The sequence below is a fragment of the Triticum dicoccoides genome, chromosome 3B, assembly GCF_002162155.2.
Source record: "Triticum dicoccoides isolate Atlit2015 ecotype Zavitan chromosome 3B, WEW_v2.0, whole genome shotgun sequence".
NCBI lineage: Eukaryota > Viridiplantae > Streptophyta > Magnoliopsida > Poales > Poaceae > Triticum > Triticum dicoccoides.
This window is the reverse complement of record NC_041385.1, coordinates 46,860,811-46,882,576: the sequence shown is the minus strand read 5'-3', so window position 1 is coordinate 46,882,576 and position 21,766 is coordinate 46,860,811. Positions and strand designations below refer to the sequence as shown.

At 43.0% G+C, this 21,766-nt stretch overlaps 1 pseudogene; it reads left to right on the top strand.

Annotated features, from left to right (window-relative positions):
- Positions 1-7,235: 7,235 nt before the first annotated feature.
- Positions 7,236-15,274, top strand: LOC119279222 (annotated as a pseudogene).
- Positions 15,275-21,766: the final 6,492 nt, after the last annotated feature.

Genomic DNA, 21,766 nt, shown 5'->3' with positions numbered 1-21,766 from the left:
ATGCATTGTCGTATGTTTGGCAGAGGCGTTATCCTTCCTTTGTGTACTAAATTCGGAGAGGCACTGCGTTATGTTAGTATGAGTCACTGTCATGGTTGTATGTTCTGTAATATTTCTAGTTAGTCTGGCTAGTGAGTTCACGTCTGTCTAGTGAGTGGAGGCATGTCCTATGTTATGTTGAGTCAGAGTTGTGTGTGTCATTCGCAAATGCTTTCTCTGGCACGTTTGTTCGGAGAGGCACGTATCCGCTGTTATTCAAAGGCACGGTCATGTCTTTCTTTCGAAACATTTGCTTTCACTTACTTGCTGAGAGAGACTCGTCGGTGAAACTTGTGAGGTCACAGACCTTTTTCGGTTGAAGTCACGGTCGTGCTTCCATGACTCATTGGCTTGGTAGAGGGACCGGTGTTAAGCTATCGAGGGGACGGTCCTATGTTAACTGGTGGCGCACTTGTGTGTGTCAGGTTAGTTGTCCGTGTTAAGACTGGCACGTTCTACGTGGATAAGAGGCACGACAGTGCCTCTGTGAGCAGCATTACTGGAGGTGTGTCATTTAGCTCCTTCGTCACATGCTTACGAATCGATAGTATTTTTCCTCTGTGTTCCAATTGTTTCTTTTTATGTCTAGTCGAAGTGAGTGGTGTTCTAGTGCAAGGAATTGATGTCTTGAATATGATCTTTACAACTTTTTGAAAAAATACAATTTTTATTTTCGAAAAAATACAATGTCAGGAATTTAAGACTTGACCATTTGAATGCACAGATGTGGTTAATGGGATCCATAGCAGATATCTTGGACCGGCACAAAAATAGCTGAAACATTGTTGTGATTACATGAGTCGATATGGCTGAAATAATGTTCGGATGTCTCCATCTAAATTAAGGCACATTTAAGTGGTAGTCATCTTCTTCCAACTCTTCTTCTTTCGCGCTGAATGTTGTGTTTGCTGAGTACGATGCTCAGTGCCTCAAATACATGGCATGTGTTGTAGTTCGATGTTATCATTTTGAAAGTTAGTTGTTCTCTCATCGGTTTCACATGGATCTGCAAAACAAATGAGCGCACAAACTAATAAAATTTATTGTAAAACTTAATGTGCAGCTGGCTTGGATGAAAGTATGTTGATGTGTTGTCAACGAGAGTGAACTTACATTATTGATAAAAAATGAATTATTATTGAAATTAATGAGGGGCATCAAATGCATGGTGTAAATAGCACTGTCATCCCTGAAATTTGAGAGCATTATGTTATTGGTTAGAAGGTGGACAGTAGATATGGGATATGTAGTGGAACAAACAAAAATGCATGATGTAAATGAGGTAGAGCTACAGTTAAAAGAAACTCACTCTCTGTCTAAGTTACATACACTCTTCACAGGCTTGACATGAAAGGAGGCCATTGTGTGGGGATAGTTGTTGTAAGTAGAATGGTAAGCTCTCTTGAAGTTTTCAATGACAATGTCTGAGTGTTCCTTTATACCGTCGCAATTGATATAAGGACACATAATTTCGAAGCGACGCATTGCAAGATTCACGATTATGAGGTACATAAAATGTGGTTTCTTTTTCACAAGTATTAAGACCTAAAACAATTAACAGGAACTTATATCATTGTAACAAGAAAATCCGGTAGAATTGAAGATGAACACTGGACAGATTGAGTGAGTAGGGTGAACTCACGATGTTGCATTTGTTTGGCAGCCTGAACCCAATAGTTTTTTCTGCAATTTGTTCCTTGAGTAGTTCAGTGCTTGCTCCTAGAACTTGAAATTTATCCTGCAATAAATTGAAGCTGCGTCACTCAGCATGCTAGTAGTAGTAAATGTGGTTTGTTATTATTATTTATGAGAAGCAAGAACTTAAAAAGGCGTCAATGTACATTATATGCTTGTGCACAGATGCTGGCGTTGCGTAGAATTGTTCTTTCATCAGCAACTCTGAGTAAGCATCGACCACGAATGAGTTGATATATCCGTATACCTTCATTGACAAACCTAAAGTTCGATGATCGGCCCAACGTCGGTCGACGTAGAATATCCTCTTGCCGCCAAAAAAGATAAATGCATTTTAGATCATATGGTTTTATTAATTAACATTAGAGTTGATGAGTATCCAATTGCAATAGTAGAATAATCGAGCGGAAACTCTTTAATTTGAAAGCTTCAGGCAGAATGCATTACAGTAGTAAAAGAAAGGATCAAAACATTATTGTAAGAGGAAGAACTAATTCATTACCTATCATTTTGACTGATGCCTGATTGTTTCATACACTTCTTTCTCCCGCGTTGTAGAATCTCTTATTTCCAAAAGTTGGCAGTGATCTTGATGGCCATTCCCTTGGTGAGTGAATCGAGTCTGTACTAGCTGAGGATGATGTTGATGAGGCTGGAAGACATGACCACCAGAGTTCATTTGACCATTACTGAGTTGCAGATGACCCTCATTGCAACTGTTGTTTCTTTGGACTATTAGGCCTTGTGGTTGGTGCTGCATGCGCAGTTGTAATGTTCTGACAGTTGGATCACTGGTTGAGCTCGAAGGAATATATGTTGGAAAATGTTGCAGAGGATGGCCGAAATACTACATGCTGTTGAACTGTTGTTGCAACGCACTGTAACTTTGCCCATGAGACTCGCTTGTCCGTGGTTGCTGATGGTTCTGCTCTTGAGGTTGGCGTTGCTGGCACTATGCAGTGGTGTTATTCTGAGCATCATTGTGTTGGGGGTAGTGAGCAATGGTCTTATCATCTCTCAAAATTTAAACAAGATGGACCTTAGCTTCTGGCAGTGAAGAAGAACATTGTTCAGTGTCAATGTTTAACTTTTGTGCAGGTTGGGATACAGTGAGGCTCTTTGTGTTGGTTGAAGAATTTTTGTGAGCGCTATCAGAAACGCTGGACCGTGCAGTAGTTGGTGACGTTTTCCCAATGTGATGAACAGGTGCTCCAAGTGTATCCGTTGAGATTGGACCAGTCAGTAACTATTTGTCAACCACAGAGTGCGAGGTTGATGTTTCTATTGCAGTAGATTTTGCTGTTTCCTCCTAGAGTTTTTCCAGTGGGTTTGTCAGAGAGTTGTGGTCTGCAGATCCTCTAGCAGAATTTTGGGTTTCAATCTGTACAGAACACTCAGACGAATTTTCACCTGTCATAATAATTGCCCCGCTCTCCAGCATCTCAGACGTCGGCACGAATGGCTCATGAACCAGCAAGCCATCAAGGCAGTTGTGCAGATGGTTATGCACTTTGTCCAGATGAATCTTGGCTTGTTCATCAATGTCCCCTTTGTTGTGGTCGATCCTGTTCACCTCCAGTAGCAGCTTAATCTGAGTTGATGATTTTAGCCGTGAAGATAGGCGAATTTGGGACTGCTCTTTGTCCTATGGATTCTGGGAGTTTGGGTCAGGGTTGTCGCAGCAACACTTTAAATTTTCCAGGGAGTATGACGTGGCATGAAGGACACTGGTCGAGCCACTGCTGGAAGAACTTTGACTGCTTGTCGTGCTAGAACTTGGAAGCGTAGAATATGTTGAAGGGGCTGATGAAAAAGTTTCTTTTTCATTCGAGTTGTCCTATTGCAAGTTAAAATAAACGCCAGGTCTCTGGTCTTGGTTTCTTTTGCACTAAGATCCCTACCAAGTGAAAGGAGCTTCTCGAATTTCTGCTCGAGAACTGGTTGAAACCGCGAGAAAAGTTCTGTGTACATTTCAATGATAACTTTTGCAATTTTCACCTTGGCCTATAATTGAAAAAAAACATCAGAAATTTTTAATACCGGAAATGAAAATTAGTTATTAATACCGAAAATGAAAAACATCTTGTGAGCTACTGTATGTTCTGTCAAGAATTGCAGAATCACACATGATATGCTACGGGGAAGCGTGGGTAACAAGGTCCATGAATCATGGACAACACATTCCTTGAAAGAGCACACCCGACGTATTGTACGAAGCATGGTTGACCTACCGCTGCAGGGAAGCAGTGCTATATTGAACATAAAAGCACAACTAACATACTATATAAGAAGCACTTTTATATTCAACACAAAAGCACAACTAACGTACTATACAAAACACTTCTATATTTAACACAAAGCACAGCTAACATCCTGTAGGAAGCACTTCTGGTTTTAAAATAAAAGCACAGCTACCGTCCTATAGGAAGCACTTATAGTTTTAGCACAAAAGCACAACTAACGTACTATAGGAAGCATTTTTACATTTAACACAAAAGCACAGCTAACGTGCTATAGGAAGCACTCCTATGTTTAACTCAAAAGCACAACTAGCGTACTATATAGGAAGCACTTTTATATTTAACACAAAAGGATAGCTAACGTACTTTTGGAAGCATTTCTATATTTAACACAAAGGCAGAGCTAACGTCCTGTAGGAAGCACTTCTGGTTTTAACACAAAAGCACATCTAACATCCTATAGGAAGCACTTGTAGTTTTAGCACAAAAGCACATGTAAGGTACTATAGGAAGCACTTCTAGTTTTAGCACAAAAGCACAACTAAGGTACTATAGGAAGCACTTTTGTATTTAACACAAAAGCACAGCTAAGGTAGTATAGGAAGCACTTCTATATTAAACACAAAGGCATGGCTAATGTCCTGTAGGAAGCACTTCTAGTTTTAACACAAAAGCACAGCTAACGTACTATAGGAAACTGTCTGGATGAGCACGAAAGGACAACTAACGTCCTATATGAAGCACTTCTAGTTTTAACACAAAAGCATAGCTAACGTACTATAGGAAACTGTCTGGATGAACACAATAGGACATGTATCCTTTTCGTAAAAACTTATGGAGCATCATTTCAAACATAAAATCAGGTGCAGTAGCTGGAAATCACTTACGGAACAAAGTTTTTCTTGAGGCACAAATTCTTCTATGTAGGATTCTAGTCTGGGACTCATTTGGAAAAATGGCGCCTGAAAGCCAGGCGGTGGTTCGAAAGGCGTGCGCCTAATGTCTTTCAGCTGCCATGCGGAAAAGGAAACAATTACAGTCAAGTCAAGTTAATACATTCCGGCTAATTCCTTATGTTGAGTCGAAAACTTCGCCAAAGGAAAATGATGAAAAGTTGACTCACCGTGTGTTTCCCAAAAATTCCGTCCTCTGTTGACAGGCTGTCTATGTTAGCATAATTCTTAATGGCCTTTGTGTCCCACATGACAAGTCTTGCAGGAGTGTCAGGTTCCAGGTCCATAATCTTCGTATCCAGGTACTCAAAATACGTTATCTACATGTGGGGAAGAGGTAAAAATGAATCATGTTCTTGTAGTTGCTTGTGGGTATAAAGAAATTTATAAGTTAGTGAACGAACCATTGGAATCAGGAGGCAGCCACACAGGGCGCCTGCAAATCCTTTGTCCTTGAAGGTCTAGAGTGATGCCACCAGTTTCTCTGTGACAGCATTGGACCAATCATATGATGATATGTTACTTGCTGGTCCTTCTAGAGCGGCTAAATAGTCGGGCCTAACACATTCATATGTCGTTGGGCATAGAAATACCGCTGTTGCAAACATCACAGAAACCCGTTGAAACACATCTTCTGTCAGCTCTGGGGTTATGAGATCAGTTAACTCTCTAATGTTTGGAGCATGCCCAGCACACCGAGTTTCAGACTTAACCTGACATCTGAAAGCTTCTAAGCATTTTCTAGGAATAATCTGCCCGCCAAGTGGAATTCCTAAGATCCGGTGCATGGTGTACGAGTTGATGAGGAATCTGTATCCACTAGGAAGTATGAAACACCTGGAAAGGCAATCAAAATAGCGGACAAGCCAGCGAACGAAACACCTTGGAAGCTCGCGACAACACAGATCTAGAAGGTATCCAAATCCAATATCTCTGATAAGCTGGTTTTGTGGTTCTGTTAGCTTTTCATAGATAGTAATGAATTTCTGGAAGCTAAGTTTTGTGCTGAACTCTTCTTCATATTCACCCATTGTAACAACTCTGTGAACAAAGATAAGAAATGACCTTTAGCAAATGTATTGTTGAACCACATGCTTGTCTGGTAGAAGCTAACATACAAACACTGAGTCAGCAAAACAGAGACAAATATTTAAGCCGTGATTAAAAATGCAGCTAGAATGAGAGGCATTGATTTCCAAAGAAATTTCAATGACACACGCAAGATGCATGATAAAAAACACCTACTTCGAGGCAGCAAGCTGCTTCTTTGCCTTGTACTCCTCAACAAGCTTTTTGTGTGCTGCACATTTTAACTCGATCGTTAGTCTCTCAGTTTCTAGCTGGTCATGAACCATGAAATCTTGGGTGACAATCTGTGTGCCATCGACAGACTGGGACCGAGTCTCCGACAGCTGTAGTGTGGAGTCCATCTCATCGAACTCTACATAAGAGGTCACAAAACATCATCGTTACCAGGTCAGCTATGTAAGACAGTTGTTAGCAGTCCATGTGAGACCATCATCAACAGCTTGGTCCATGTAAGACGGTTTCCAACTCTGAGTTAGTAACTGCTTTGCAAAAAGGGACGTAAGTCCTTTGGATCTCTGCTATAGATTGCGGATCTATACAATCATTTGACCTGTGACCTCATGTTAGGGATCAGGATAGTGAATCTTGACTGCAGTTTCATTGAGCTCTGCAACTAATATAACATGTGGTCACGAGAGTGCTTAAGTTTTGTATGGCTGGAGATACAACTCAAGTTAGCAAAACCACAGCGCAAGCATGCAGTTCGCATGATTAAAGTGAGGCCAGCTGAGTCCTAATTTTAAATCCATAACCCTTCTGCTATTAAGACGGCGCAACAGTTTGAGCACGGACCAGCTAAAGATAATTGGATCCGGAAGCGATATTCAAATCGCGCCCTACATGCTGTGTCGCGCAGATGCGGTGTGTACGCAGCCCCCGGAATTGCTAGTACCGGTAATTTTTTTGTTCAAATGTTGAATCGGTGGCATAATCATGGTGATGATGCAATGGATTACCTGAATAGGAGATCCACGGCGAGTGAGATGAAGGAGACCGATAAATTTTCATTGACGAGCGAACTTTGCGGAGGGATCGGGATTGGCTTTCCTTTGGAGAGCTAGAATCTGCCTCGCCTGTCGCCACAGATGCTAGATGGAGAGAGATATGGAACTCATCTTGCGGACGACCCCACAAGTTAGTCAAATACTTGGAGGAACTATTTGAGAGCCCACATGTCAGTATGACTTCAAAGTCCAGCTACCACATTTTCTCACCCCAGATGGAGGTACTCCTCGTAGGACTCATATAAGGCCGACCCCAAAAGTTAGTGAGAGACTTAGAGGAATTAGTAACTAAGAGCCCACTTGTCAGTCTCGTCGACGGCCAAGTGAAGCCGACCTACCACATCTCATCACGCCGAAAAAACATGTGCATCTCTCATGCGTTCCAAAACTCACCCCACCTATCAGGTTATTCTTCTCCTGCACGCAAAAAATCAAAGTAGCCTCTCTCTTTCCTTCTCTCTTTCTCTCTCCGTCTCTCTTTCTCTTTTCTCTCTCTCCCAGATTCAAAATCATTGAAGGAGATCGCTGACAAACTGCAGGGAAGCAGATCCCCCCACAGTTTCAAAAGGTGTGAGTTCCAAACAATCAGCGCATAAGATTCAGCAATCAAAGGTTAGTAGCAAATTTATCAACGCACCTTTGCGTGGCGATTCCTGATACACGAGATTCAATTCATGGATGAATTTCTTGTGGTCGGGATTCATAGAATAAAATTGTTTAGTTTTACATTGTAGCTTTGATTTGAGTTTTTTTTTTTGTTTTGTGTACTCTCGTCCTTGTAATACGAGCTTGTTACTTTTGTTAGGTTTGAATGGTTATGTTTGTGTTAAGTGTTGCACAAGCAAACTAGCATCAGAGGATCTCACTTTGGCTAAGGTTGTAGTTTAATTAAAAATTAATATATGTATATATTTATATATGTCAATTATATAGAAGTAAAATTATATCTCTGTTGCGTGTTAAGTGTAATACGTTAGTAAGAAAGATTGAGATCGACTTCGAAAATTTTCAACACTGATACTGCAGGTTCATAACTTTTTCGGGCAGATGTTCAGGAGTGCGTCATCTGGTCGGGACAATAGGGACGGTCGGTCTTTGAACGACATCGGCAAGGATTATGGGAGGTAGGTAATAGCAAGGCAGTTGAACATTAGGGTTTGGTCTTTTATTTCTGGGACATTTGCTGTTAAGGTGCCACCACTGAGAACACCAATTAGTAGATCATTAAGAACAATAAAAATGATTAATATATCCTGGATGAATGCTGTAATATCTGTTTATCTCGTGCATCTACTCTGCAGTTGAGTATCGAGAGGTGGAAGAAAAAAAATCACTGCAAAATGAGAAGGAGATCAAGGATGCAAATGCTGTCAAACACGCACATGCCATGCGGGCTGGAGTAATTGGAGTCAAGAGTGAGATACAAGTTCTTGGCAAACGTCCCAACCAGGAGCATGGTGTGCAGCAGACACCTGCGAAGAGGAGCATTCTAAGCAGCAGATACTCCACTAAGCAGATTGTGCAGGTAATGACGAAAACTTCAAACGCTGGTTTTGAACGTATGTGGAAGTTTTACATGCTAATTCTTCGTAATACTCGCACGTGCCTCTAACTATTTTTTGGTTTCAAGACACAGTTGTCCACAAAGGTGGAGAGCGGGCGTTGTGACGCCCCAGCATTTGAAGGTAGTCATAATGAAGAGGTACAGGGTAACAGAATTTGCTTTTATGCAAGCAGAAGGATCATTGGCAACAAAAGCATTAGTGTTCAAGGATTCGGTACGGTCTGCACAAGCAAGAAGAGTCCAATGACAAAATCAAACATAGGAGGAATAAACTTTACTGTTCAGCAGCACCAGAAAGCGATACATGTGACAGATACGAATGTGCAACAACATTTAAAGCAAATGTATATTTTTTTCTAAGCAGTTTTTTCTTTGTTTTCGTGTGGTATATTTAAATTGTAGTATCTTGCACACGTAGGTGTACGAGCAAGGAAGCAAGTATCGCGGTAGTCCACGGATCGATGAAAACATAAGGGAAGGTCCTTTGAAAGGATCACCTGTGGTGTTCAACATGACGGGTCCTTCCAAAGGATCTCCGATGGCATTCAGAATAGTCAGCGAAATTACCAATGCACGGAGGTTGTCGCCAATATTTGCTGGACAAGAGAGGCATGGGAAAACAAAGGTGACGTCGGAACTTTGCTTTTTCAATTCAACACACAAAAAGTTTTATGGAAGATCAGGGTAAAGTGCAAAACAAGAGGACGACTGTCTATCTGGTGCGGCTGTATGTGCAGTTGTTCTATTGTATAGGATGTTGTTGTGCCTCTCCAGTTGTATGGTGTAAGCAGAAGCACATCTGTGCTTCTTTGTCCAGATGTGTGTGTAGCATGGTCACGTTCGTGCTGCTGGGTGTAATGTGAGCAGTGCCTCTGGTGTACCGCTTATTAGAAATTAAAAAAATGCATATGCTACTCTGGATATCTAATTCTGTTTCGTGCTATGTGTTCAGGATTTGGCGGAGGGGATAACAGATGAGGCAAAGAAATATCATAGTTCTCCATCCATTTCGAAAGGAACGCAACATTCAGAGCAGCAAGTAGCGTACAGCGCCAGCACGGATTGCATGGTAGAAGTAGCACAGTCCCTTGGTTGCACGAGTGCCGGAGAAACAGGGAGCAGCATTGCACAATGCGACAGTGGAGAGGCAGAGTCATTTATGGATTTGACCATGCCATGCAGAAACGATGATGCTGCGTGTGACAAACAACAGAGCAGCAGTAGCTCCGCTGTAAGTGGACCTGTGGCTGGCGATGAAACTGATGTCGTCAGAAGTGAATGCGATCAGACGAATGAAGACACGGTAGACATAATGACCATGGCACCGCCGACCATTATAGAGAAAGAAATGGACGACATGTTCAAAGAAGGCATATACCCCACGATTCAGGAGGTCACCGAAGTGCTCTAACCAGAGGGTGGTATGGTATTTGGATCATTGGATGAGTGCTTTTTCTTCTTCTGCAGATATGCAAGAAAGGTTGGCTTTGCTGCCAAGCGATCAACGAGCAGAAGATCGACATATGATCAGCAGCTTGACAAGCAGGTGTTTTAGTGCACCAAGGAAGGGCAGAATAAAACAACTGAGAGACATGTTAATGAGAGAAGGAGCAATTGCTTGATCCGGACAAGCTGCCCATTCGAAATAACAGCCAAGAGGGATGTAGATAGGAGGAAATGGTATCTGGAGAACGTTCGCCTAGAGCACAACCACCAAGTTCACCCATCAGATTGGATGCTGAAGTTCATGAGATGCTATAAGAAGGTGACACCACAGGAGAAATTCTTTATACAAGTGCTGCAGAAGGCGAGGTTAGAACCGAGGAAGGTTATGCAGATTTTTACTGCCATGGGGACACCGAGGCGAGAAATTATGTTTGACACGATTGACATAAGCAACATTGCATGCCGAGACAGGGCTGGAGAGCGTGACACTGATATCGAGAACACCATGAAACTGTTTGCCGATATGCAGAGGCGGAGGCCGGGATTCCACCATGTGGAAGAGACAGAGAACAATGTAGTGCGGAGCCTATTTTGGACAGACTCCTTGTGCAAGATGAATTATGAGCTATATGGAGATTTCGTGTCTTTTGACACGACATTCTCTACGAATGTATATGGCTTGCCATTTGCACCAATTATAGGTGTCAACAACCATGGGTCAATCGTCCTGTTTGGACTAGGCCTTTTGAAGGATGAGAAAATAGGGTCATTCAAGTGGCTCCTAAGCACGTTTGTCAAGGCAATGGGAGGTAAAGAGCCTAAATACATAATAATAGACCAGGACTAGGCGATGAAGACTGCAATAAAGGAAGCTCTTCCGAGAACGAGGCACAGGTTCTGCTGGTGGCATATTAGGAAGAACCTGAAGGAAAATAACAAAGTAGTGTTTGCGCAACACCCAGGGATGTCTGGTGATTCATTTCGAATCATCAAAAACTCACTAAATCAAGACGAGTTTGAGCATGCCTAGAAAGCAGCAATTTCTGTGCACAAGGCGGAAGGCAACAAACACCTGAACATGCTATGGGAACTCCCAAATTTTTGGGTGCCGGCTTACTTCAAGGACTGCTTCTATCCTTTCTCGTCAACAACCACTCATAGTGAGAGCACGAATTCGATGTGGAAGAATTATGTCGACCACAGAGACACTATAAAAAGGTTTGTTAATGCGTATCACACGATTCAGCAAAATTGCCTTGCCACGCTTGACAAGAAAAGACACCAAACATAAGAGAAGGCGCCATCACTAGAGACGGGTTTTCCGATTGAAAGACAAGCAAGTCAAGTATACACCAATGAAATTTTCAGGAAATCCCAGCTGGAGCTACGGAACTGGACTTACTTCAAGTGCTCTGACCTGGCAAAGGGGAGGCAGTATTAAAAAAAAGATTACCGAGCCTAGAGAAAAAGTGTGGAAACCATATCTCGGCGAGGAATTTGATAGGTCTGAGTTCAGGATAGATGTGGATGAGCAAAAAGAAATATACAGTTGCAGCTGCAAGAAAATGAGTAGGGATGGCATTCAGTGCTGCCATGTGCTTAAGGTGATGGACCAAATAGGCATGATCGATCAACTTCCAAAATCCTTTGTCATCCCTAGATGGACCAAGAATCTATTAGAGAGTCTGAAAGTTATGTCTACAAGTCAAGGTGATAGCATGGCCGCACAAGATGATGAAACTATGAGATTCGGCCTCGCTTACGCTGAGTTGTCGGATACCTGTTCAAATGCTTGCAGAAAAGAGAAGGCATACAGTGTTCTGCGTGAGTGTACGGTAGATATGAAAATAAAAGTCATGGTGGCACTTGCTGAGGAACCAGACACATGCATTCTTGCCGAAACTGTCAAGAACCCTCCCATGAGTGGCTCAAAGGGCACGAAAAAAGGAGATCGAATCAAAGTTGGTTCTGAGAAGAAAGGAAAAGGCAACAAAGCCGCATCCAAGTGCGGCCATTGTCGACTAAAGGGTCATAGGAAAACAAACTGCCCGGATAACCCAGAAGTACAAGAGAGGATGAGGATTGAAGATGAGAAGAGGAAATCGCAGCAGGAGAAGAGGGCAAGATCAATGAAATGGCCGACAACACCGACAACACCATCAAGCACATCAAACGGCTCAGGGCAATGCACTCCAAGCCCAGGAGGAAGACATCATACGCCAGCAACTCCAACGACCCCACTGACAGTAGGGAGCATTTACCAAAGTCTTGCATCTATGCCAGAATCGAACATCACACAAGCCAGGCACACAAAATGCATGCAGGGAAGCCCGAGACAAGGCACGGAATCTGCGCAGTCCATTTTCAAAAAGGAAAGGTCTGAGGGAGACTTTTTGGTACCGGAGAGCAATATAAATAGAAAAATTAAAAGGTAATAATGCAGCTTAAACAGGACGTAAGCAAAAAACAGTGATGACCACAATCTTTCGCTTTGTTTCTATGTATGAATATTAATATTACAGGAAAGTAGGTTGAATAGGTATTCAGAAGGGTGGGGTTGCACAAGGGTCGAGAAGGAAGAATGGATCACTGAACATTCAAAAACAAGGCTGTACGTGGAGCGATGAAATAGCAAGTGATCGGTGGGGAGGGCGGGTTGGTGTCGATTGTTTATTTTCTCGTGGTGTGGTTATAAGAACAACTTGTAAGTTAATTTGCTGCAGTTATAGAAACAAAACAAATTTAAATAAGAACGCCTTTTGTTTCTTTATGTATTTTTACTTGGCGGAGAAAAATATCAGAGGCACAGGTTTCCTTGTTATTTTCCGCAGCCGCGTCAGTTTCTGAACGGGGATGTTGTAAGCATACAAGCATGCTTCTCTGCTGCGTGACAGCGAGATAAAAATAACCGAAGGGCATGGGCAGCCACGGCCATGCCACTGGTGAATGTTCAACCGTGACTCTCACGGTTGCATGGTAAACGCATGAACGTGACTCTATGTAATACCATACCATGCCTCCGCTGTTTACGTCCCGTGCCTCTCCGTTTGAATGAGCCGACGGGATCATTCGGATGACAGACACAAGTTAACATGACTCTATATAATACCGCACGATGCCTTTGTGTGCTTCCCACCCGTGCTTCCGGCATGGAACAAATTCTTTTAATGTATGTATGTGTCATAAAAAATTAAAACCCAGAGGGGTACACCTGTTCCTGGTCCGCATGGTCAACACGGAGTCGTGTCCTTATGGAATTCACGTCCGTGCTTTAAATACAAGGAGTCAGCGTCTCTGACGTATGCCATTCCGTGCCTGGCAGAGTAAGCGCCCGTGGCTGTGCATGATTCTATGTAATACCACGGACCATGCCTTTGAGCGTTGCATGCTCGTGCTTATGAGCCGAAACATCCATGCCTCTCCCTCTGAACGAGTCGACAGAATCATTTGGAACACAAACCCACGCGAACATGACTCTATATAATACCACAACATGCTTTCCTGGGCTATCCACACGTGCATGTGTATGTTTTCTGCCGCAATAGTGACAGAAATGACCGTTCTTTGTTTTCTACCACAACAGTGAAGGAAAAATATAATTTATAGTTGTCGTCCAATTGGTCGACGTCCCCTCCCCTCCTTTCCTCACACACATGATCTGCCCGTAGTGAATACCTAGTAGTTTTTCCAGATCCATGCCACATATAGCGGTGCTTGCAGGCGGCGCGAATCCAGCAACGGAGACGGGGATGGAGATCCGGCCAGGTGCCCCGAGCAACAAGAAGGCGTGGTTCGGGCCACCGGCGACTTCGTCCTCTGTCGGTATGGCGGTAGCGGCCAGAAGCGGCACGGGCCCACCTAGTGGTTCGGAGAAGCAGGAGTCTTGCCCGGACCGCATCAGCGACCTTCCGGATGGTGTCCTCGGTGAGATCATTTACCGTCTGTCCACTAAGGAGGGCACCCACACTCAAATCCTCGCATGTCGGTGGCGCCCTCTGTGGCGCACCGCTCCTCTGAATCTTGACTGCAGTGAGATCCCTGTCGGTCATCTTTTTAAGCCTCTAGAAACAGTTCATATCGACATAGCCTCGATGCTCCCCAGCAAGTATGTCATTCGCATTAGATATTTTGGAACTCAGTGCAATTTTCACCCTGACGTTGCTGGTTCGTGCCTTCCGGAAGCCATCCTCTCCGGCCATGGGGGCGCAGTTCATCGCCTCTGCATTCCCGCGTGCTACCTCCACTGCAGACCCTCTACAGTCGAAGCCTAGCTTCGATCCCCAAGACTGAAGAATTTGCAGGTTCTCGAGTTCTACTACATGTTCCCACGTTTCGTGGGAAAAAACATCACACTACCACACGAATTCTGTTCGTCCGCGGCCTCGCCACCGACTTCCACATTGCTGTTTTCCTCACTGCACACCGTCACATTTGCTCTTTGCCAGATACCTGATGAGTATGCACAATCGTTCAAACTTCCACTGCTTACGAGGCTTTCGTTTTTGGAGGTTGATATATCAGACGTCTCACTGCAAAGCATAATCAACCATGGTTGCCCTGCCCTCGAGTGGCTCCTGCTTGTTTGCAATAACCTAGACCACTTCATCAGAATAAACTCAGCCAAAGTTCAACTCATCTGTATCCTTTGTGAGAATGGTGAACTCGTTGTTGAGGATGCGCCCTCACTTAAACGACTGATTCATGATATTCAGAGACGGCGGTTGTACATAACTGTCTTCTCTGCACCTAAACTCGAGTGTCTGGGCAAGTTTTACAAAGGATTTCCTGAATCCAAGATTGTTTTTGGCTCTACAGTTATCGAGGTACTCACCTTTTGCACTATACTCTTTAGTTGCATTCATTCCACTGCCCAAGTTTCATGCCATGTAAACTTTTATCCATCTAGTTTTATGATATGTGCTTGGTGCAGGCTTTGTCTGTAGTCAACCTATCAATGGCGGTTCAATCTGTGAAGACCCTGCTTATCCACATGTCATTAAATCTGAACAAGGTTGTTGCCTTGATGAGATGCTTTCCTAGCCTAGAGAACTTGTTTATCGAGGTAAACTGACTTCTAGACGCATTGAAAGCACAAACAATGCATAGTGTACTATATTGGAGGCCTCTCTTTCCCCTTGTAGTCCTCAAGTATTCTCACTCTTTATGCATTTCCAGGGAGGACTCTGTCATGAGGAAGGCGTAACAAACAAGTGGTGCCACAAGCACCGGGTGTTTCTCAAATAGCATGACATTCGTCTGAAGACAGTAATGCTGGAAAAATATGTACACTGCAACAAAAATGTTGAATTTGCAACGTTCTTTATTCTGAATGCAAAGGAGTTAGAGACTATGAGGCTTAAGTTTCTCTCCCCCCAGACTATTGGCTAGGGTTTCGAGAATCCTTCTAGCTTATTCACGTTTCACAACTAAATCAAGTAGCCGAAGGAAAGAAAAAAGGAAAGGAGAGGAAGCAGAGTGAACTTACAGATGAGGAACCCTCACCAGGCTTGATCCCCTCCAGTGTCTGGACACGGGGTTCTGCAGTAGTGTACTCCTGCGCAGCCATGCCGGAGAGGGTCAGGATGGAGACCAGCAAGAGGAATGGATGGCCTGGCGGCGGGCAGAGGTGGGAAGAGGGTGTGGCTAGGGTTTCGAGAGCCCGTCCTGCTTAAATAGCCGGAGCCTGGCCTCGGGCTACGAGCGAGAGCGGCGTCACCAGAGGAGACGCCCGTCGGACCCTTGGGTTTCCGGAGCTTCCGGAGCGGTTTCATGTGGTGTTCACACCCGAATAACATACTATGGACTGTACGTCCGTGCTTTTAAATACAAGGAAATAAGCTTTTAAAAACAACGTCTCTCATATAGGCCATTCCGTGCCTCATACAGTAAACGCCCGTGGCTATGCGTAAGACAAAGGTTAGCGTGACTCTATGTAATACCACCGACCATGCCTTTGAGCGCTTCATGCCCGTGCCTGTGAAAATTGTGACCCCGCGTAAAATGCAATCATGCCTCTCTGGTCCGACATACCGTGCCTCCTCTGGTGATAGAGTCAACAGAGTTATTTGGAACACAAAGAGACACGAACATAGACCCGAACTATTCTACATGCCTGTGTGGCATGTAGGATAGTGTGTTACAATGCCGAAGGGAGGACCATGTGTCTGGTACGTGACAAGCCGTGCCATGCTTCATTTGTTTTGTCCGTGAGTGTTTCAGCAAAATCATCTGCAAAGCAGAGGCACGGCCTTGAATCTTGTAGTGACTTAATTTGTCAACGTGCTCGTGGAAAATTTTGTTGCTCGCAGAGGGAAGATGACAATAGAACCATGCTTCAGCGTCAAACAAATTCTTCTATTGAATGTGTGCCGTAAATAACTAAAACACGGACGGGCACGCCTGTGCCCGGTCTGCGTCTTCAACAGGGCATCTTGTACCTTGAAAGCCGTGGCTCTATTTAATGTTTCAAGCAGCCACCTACCTTTTACTTGTTACAAGTAGTAATTAACCCCGACCCACCCGTCAAAAGAAAAAAATAGGTAATTAATCTGGACCCCTCCGCTCCCCATCGTGGGTATTTAAGTCGTTTCATGGATTGACATGCTGTAATCCATTTCTCCAGATCCACCTCAGTGAGCACTGGTCGTGGGCGGTGCCACCCCAGCAACGGAGGTGGAGATGGAAAGTGCTGCTCGTAGCATCAAGAGGTCGAGAGTGGTGCCTCCGGCAACGCCGCCTTCTAGTGGTGTTCTGGTCGTCAGAGGGGATGGAAGCGGCAACCATGCTCCCTCTCGATCTGCGGAGGAAGAAGAGGGATGTCGTGCAGACCGCATCAGTGATCTTGCCGACGGCGTGCTAGGTGAGATCATCTCTCATATTCCCATCAAGGATGGCATCCATACTCGAATCCTCGCACGTCGCTAGTGTCCTTTGTGGTCCATCGCTCCTCTGAATCTCGACTGCCGCGAGATCTCTATCTCTCGTCTTTTTAATGATGGAGAAAAAGTTCATATCGGGACCATATCTCATCTATCCGCCCTCACCAAGGAGTGCGTTCGCAAATGCTATTCCAGTCGAAATCCTGTCTCTGATGTTGTCAGTCTTCCGGAATCCATTTTGTCCGGCCATGCTGGCTCTGTTAGCCGCCTCTCTATCCCGGCGTGCTACCTATAGTGCAGACCCTCCATCATTGATGCCTGGCTCCGATCCTGGAAGCTGGACAATATCCAGGTTCTTGGGTTCTACTACCTCTGCCCATGGTTTGTGACGCCAGAGGTAACATTACTGGATCTATGCACTGCATCTACGCCCTCGGCACCGGAGTCTGTGTTTCAGTTTTCTTCCACTCTCCACACTCTTGCCTTTGCTCTTTGCCAAATACCGGACAATTACATTGGGACGCTTAAGCTACCACTGGTGAATAGACTCTCGTTTGTGGAAGTTGATAAATTAGATGCCTCGCTGCAGAGTATAAACCACTCTAGTTGCCCTGGACTTCAGTCTCTCCTGTTTGTTTGCAATAGAGGAGGTCGTCGCGTCACAATAAACTCGTCTAACCTTGTAAGCATTGGCATTCGTTGTCCATACAGAGAACTCATTATTGAGGATGCCCCTTCGGTTCGACGGTTGATTGTTGATTGTCTGGTCGACGGCTGTTCGATAACTTTTGTCTCTGCACCTAAACTGGAGGCATTGGGTGAATTCGTGTTTGTGCGTCCCTCGACGCGTCTTGAGGTACTGCCTTTCCTTCATACTAGAACAGAGCTGCACTTGTTCCGATGTTTGTTCTATTATTTTGATGGTCTATGTTCTATTGTTCATGCAGAGTCAGGAGTTGGAGTTAACCGTATCTCTATGCCTGATCCATATCCATGTCGTGTCACGTGTGTTGAGGTATTGAGTTTTCATGATACTTCCAGCTTCACTTTGTTTGTGAGGAAACAAGTTTTATTTCATCCAACCTTTATTCTATTAGTTTTGTGATCCACTTTCTGTTACTTTTCATCAAGGGTTGGAAGGCAGTCAGTCTAACAAGAATGCGTCAATTTGTCAAGACCTTGCTTATCTACATGGATTATAAGGTGGACATTGTCGTTGAATTGCTGCAGTGCTTTCCAAAACTGGAGAACTTGTTTGTCGAGGTGATGATCTTCACAAATGTGCATACTGTAGTACTCGTTCTTTTTCAAAATGCTTTTCTTAATTTTGACTAAAATTGATGCACCCGTATCTACACATGATTTATTGTTGGGTACGTCCATACATAGACAAGTCTATGTCTAACTTCTTGTCACACAGGTGGTAGAACTAATTGTTTCAATTGGTTTTTTCATGGTCTGTATCTCTTTTTAAAGACGCTAAGTATTTTCAACCTATCATTTATATTTTAGGGATTGTTGATTTCTCATGGGCAAAAAAAGAAATGGCGTCGTAAGTACCGGTAGTTTCTCAAACATCACGACATTTGTCTGAAGACAGTATCACTGGAAGATTATGTTCGCTCTGGGAGTTACGCTGATTTTGCGATGTTCTTTGTTCTTAGTGCAAAGGATCTGGAGACCATGACCATTAAGTTTTCCTCTCCTCCCACAGAGTTCACGGGATTATTTTATGAAAAGCAACAAAAGATTCTGGAGTGGCATAGAAGGGCTTCTAAACGTGCACGTCTTAGATTATCATCAAGTTGCAGCCATGCGCGTCCGCATTTAAGAACGAGGAGTATTGAATACCTGGATTTGATGGTTCCGGTCAAGTGCGGATGCTGAAATCGGCCTTGTGTTACTTGTCCAGGTGTATGGAGTTATTTGTTGTTGCGTTCTCTTTGAATCATGTGTAGGCTTGTCTGAAAGAGGAACTTGGGTTTTATGTAAACTTTATCAGAGATCCGTTGTAGTCTTTGCACCATGTGTAGGCTTGTCTGTTTTTGTGTTGCGTGCAGCCATGAAGGAAGTGTGTGGTTTTGCGGCTTTGTACAAGCCGAAGGACTATAAAATGCTATGGCACCAAGGTTAAAATATATAAAGTAGTTTTAATTTTTCAGTGGAGAAATGCTCGCTATACGTGTAACCGTACCTGTCTTTTATGTACGACAGTGCCTCTCGTATGTACCTGTGATGCACAGAATGGATGCACAGCCGTGCCTGTGTTGCAGGTAGAGCAGTGCTTCTCGTATGTACTTGCCATACACACTGAGGAGCTGCAGTTGATCCTTGCACTGATGGAGCTGCATTTGTGCACTGCACTATTTCTGCTCCTTGTTCCATGGTTATAAAAAACGACTTGTAAGTTTATTTGGTGAAGTTGTAGAAACAAAGCAAATTTAAGAAGAAGAGATTTTGCTTGTTTAGGTATTTTTATTACTCAGCTGACAAAATATTATAAGGGCGATAGGTTTGTGGGTAAATTTTTGCAGCCATTTCTTTATGAAGTTGGATGGTGTCAGAACACAACCATGCGTCTCTGCTGCAACACAGGAGAGATGAAAAGAGCTCAAAGCATAGATAGCCGCCCTAGCGGTCAGCCAAACCTGTTTTGCGGGGCGTTACGTAGTGCCTCTAGTGACTGCACAACCGAGTTTCTACTTAACAGGCCACACCCAAATGCGTCTCGAGGATTCTAGCCGTGACACCGCAGACTCACAACACTAGTGCAGAACCGGGCTTTAGTGCCGGTTCGTGATGGCCTTTAGTGCCGGTTGGCGAACTGGCACTAAAGAGTGGGGACTAAAGGTGCCCGGCCTTTAGTACCGGTTCGTCATGAACCGGCGCTAAAGTGCCACCACGTGGCACGAGCCAGGCCCGTTTGCGTGGAGGGCATTAGTACCGGTTGGTAACACCAACCGGTACTAAATGTTTGGGTGTTTTTTTTTAATTTTTCTTTAATTTTGTGTTTTCAATTTAATTTAGTGATTGTTTTACATTATAATGAGTTGTTAAATCATTAGGTGAAAGTACCACGGATTAGTTTCGACTGGATGCATTATTGGATATCTCTATATATAGCTAGCTAGCTAGAGTATATGCCATATCCATATTATACTTGATCAACTATATAATATATACGGATATGGCATATACTTGATCACTTAGCTAGGTAGGATTCATCGAGCTGAAACTAATCTGCGGTTTCTTTCATTAAATGATATAATAATTAACTAGCTATCTAATCACCACCAGCACTACTAGCTTAAAGAAGAAACATTCACTTGTACCAGAAGCAAAAATATTATCGATCGAGTTCAACATGATTGTCATGATATTATAAGCGTTCATATATATATAACACCACAAAAGCAAATCACTTAAGTTCAGAACGAAGAACACGGACATGAAAGGACAAGTACTAATTAAGAGCGCCATGAAGAACTAGCTAAATCACTCCTGCTAGCTACTCTCTCTCTCTGGTAAAATAGCATAGAACATGTATAGCTCTCCTGATTGATCATACTGGAGCATGCCGATGAACCTGTCTCCTAATCGTGTGCTGCGCTTCTCATTGCTTCCTCCTAGTACTTCTCTGCGATCATTAACAATTTTCCTCCAAACTTTCACTATTAAGCATTCATCGCTTCTAGAAATCATGAATGCATTCATGTGCAATGCAGAATATCTTGGCCGTAAGCTAACAATTGACATCTGACCTTTAGTCTCGATCCCTTGAGGCACAACTATCATTGGGAGTCCCTGTTGAAGAACATTGTATAGTACTTAATTAATATACTTAGCAATGAAAGTTTAGCAAAAAAATTATGTATGCAAAATATGCACTGAGGACAAAGAGTAAATATCTTACCATCATTCCTAAATAGATGTGACTGTAGTTCAATACCATCACTATTGGTCGTACCTTTTGAGTACTAACATTTCTAAGTGCAGGAAGAAAATTTGTCTTGACAGTATGAAGATCCTCAAGCCATGAAACATAATGACTTATCTCCTCGCAGTTTAGTTCAGCTCCGGGACAGTAGTAGGTCCTGTCTACCAAGCGGCGGACATGTTTGGTTGAATGGAGATAAGCTGTCAATAGAAATTAGTTGTCGGTTATTTTTGAATAAGCAATATCAAAGACAAAAATATAGTTGAGAAGAACTCACATAATGGTAGAACTGGAGGCGTCTGCACATCGACCCATATGTCTCTATTACCTTCAATATCATCTTCCGGACGAATATCAAAGGTGATAACCATATCAGGCTCAAATGCATAAGCCTTGCATACTGCTTGCCAAGTTTTGCATTCAAAATATGTGTACGTGTGTGTATTGTATACTTTGACGTTGAAAGTATAACCATCGCGCATAATGAAATTTTTTCCGTCGTGAGACGACATTTCCTATGTTCATATTAGGCGAAACATTAATCACTTACTAATTCAATTAATTCAACTACTTCTAGTAATTCAACTAAGCATTTACTAAAATAAACCAGTTATATTAATTCAATTAGTTTAAAGCATTTACTAAAAATAAACTAGTTCTATATATATATTAATTCAACTAGTTCAACTAAACATTTATTAAAAATAAACTAGTTATATTAATTCAACTAGTTCAAACTAAGCATATACTAAAAATAAACTAGTTCTATATATTAATTCAACTAGTTCAACTAAGCATTTACTAAAAATAAACTAGTTCTCTCTACATATTAATTCAACTAGTTCAACTAAATATTTACTAAAAATAAACTAGTTATATTAATTCAACTAGTTCAAACTAAGCATATACTAAAAATAAACT